The sequence below is a fragment of the Belonocnema kinseyi genome, chromosome 9 (genome assembly GCF_010883055.1).
Source record: "Belonocnema kinseyi isolate 2016_QV_RU_SX_M_011 chromosome 9, B_treatae_v1, whole genome shotgun sequence".
In the NCBI taxonomy this organism is placed as follows: domain Eukaryota; kingdom Metazoa; phylum Arthropoda; class Insecta; order Hymenoptera; family Cynipidae; genus Belonocnema; species Belonocnema kinseyi.
Window position 1 is genome coordinate 6,485,029 of NC_046665.1, and position 2,259 is coordinate 6,487,287.

The window sequence follows — 2,259 nt, forward strand, 5'->3', positions numbered from 1 at the left end:
TGAAGTCTTAAAACTTTACAAAATATGTCCACGCATTATTGACTTTCTAAGCCATGCGATGAGGCTCTGGGGTACAAGAATCAAGTATTTTGATCATGGACATCTAAGGATAACTGGATCAATACGCTTTACGACGGGTATATTTCAAGGAGACTCCTTCAGCGCACTATGGTTCTGTTTAGCATTGAATCCATTGAGCAAAACACTAAGCAGCATGTCTCATGGGTTCAGAATTCATGATAATGAGGATGGTTATCAAGTGACCCATCTGCTTTACATGGATGACCTGAAGCTGTACGCTAGTTCAGGCCAGAAACTGCAGCAAGTGATTGATGTCACAAAGCAGTTTTCCAATGATATCCACATGGAGTTCGGACTAGATAAATGCAGAAAAGTGCATTTAATCAGAGGGGAATTAGGGACCGCAGAGTTAGAGAACGAGTTTGAAAATGACATCGAGGCAATGGCTGCAGGCGAATCATTTAAATATCTGGGTATTCTTGAATCCAAGGGTATTCAACATACGATAGTTAAGACAAGCCTAATGACTGCCTTTACTACGAGACTCAGATTAATTATGAAGAGTTTTCTCAACTCGGCAAACAAAATCAGGGCGATCAACACATATGCCATCCCTGTCCTCACGTACTCCTTCGGGCTCATAAAATGGTCTAACACTGACCTTGAAAAGTTAAACAGAATGGTTCGCATAGAAATGACGAAGCACCGAATGCACCACAGAAATTCAGTGATTGAAAGGGTAGTTCTACCACGACATTTAGGGGGTAGGAACGTTGTAGATGTCAAAAAACTGTGTGAGTCACAAGTTATACAGTTACGAGACTATTTTAACAGCAAACGAAATGTTGCGCTTCACAGAACCATCTGTCAAGCGGATCTTGAATACACGCCCTTAAATTTGTCCTCAGATGGGGCCTTGAATATCAGGGCAGAAACCATAGAGGAATTAGAAATAGAATGGAGGCAGAAAGCCATCCATGGCGAGCACCCCAGCACGTTAGATCAAAGTGAAGTGGATAGTGAGGCATCTAATATTTGGCTAAGAAAGGGTGTTCTGTATCCAGAGACGGAAGGATTCTTCATTGCAATACAGGACAAGGTTGTCAGCACCAGGAATTATCGCAAACACGTGTTACATCAAGACATAGTTGACCGGTGCCGATTATGTGGAGATACCAACGAATCCATCGAGCACATTATTGATGGCTGTCGCGAAATGGCTCAGAGAGAATATACGCACAGACATAATGATGTAGCGGGCATTATACATGAAAAACTTGCCCTAAACCTAGGACTCTTAAAAGAATGGGTGCCCTTCTATAGATACATTCCAATGCCCGTTTTAGAAAGCGAAGATTATATCTTATATTGGGATGTTACTATCCAAACGGATTATTACATCCGGGCCAATCGACCCGACATCGTGATGCGAGAAAAAAAAAGGTGGAAGAGTCTACATCATCGACATTGCTTGTCCGCTTAACCGAAATTTGCAGTCAACCTATACAACCAAGATCCACAAGTATAGCGAGTTAAGGCATGAAGTGAAGACCATATGGAGGAATGTGAATCATGCATCCATTCATCCCATTGTGATTTCGGCTACAGGCAATGTGCACGCAAGATGCACTGAACATCTTGAACATTTAGGGATCAGTAGGGTATTGGCTGCAGCTCAGAAGGCGGTTTTATTAAACACCTGTCGCATTGTAAGAAACTTTCTTGATCATCAGGAAGCGAGCGACTAAAAACCCGTGGAGTGGCAGATGGTAGCTCTAAGAAAGCATCCAGAGGTGACTGTTGTCACCTCCAAAGCTCGTGGCCGCTCGTAATTGTATACCTACAACATGATCGCAGGAGGTTTCAACCATCGTATCAAATTATTTGAATTAAGTTATAACATTCTAATCTCATCAGTCACTTGACTCAGCCCGTGGCTATGATGTATCACCAGGTTTACCCGAGTAAAAGTTTAATAAAAACACATAATATTATTAAATATATAAATTATATAAATAAATGTGAAGATACCAACGAACCCATCGAGCACATTATTGATGGCTGTCGCGTAATGGCTCAGAGAGAATGTACGCACAGACATAATGATGTAGCGGGCATTATACATCAACAACTTGACCTAAACCTAGGACTCTTAAAAGAATGGGTGCCCTTCTATAGATACATTCCAATGCCCGTTTTAGAAAGCGAAGATTACATCTTATATTGGGATGTTACTAT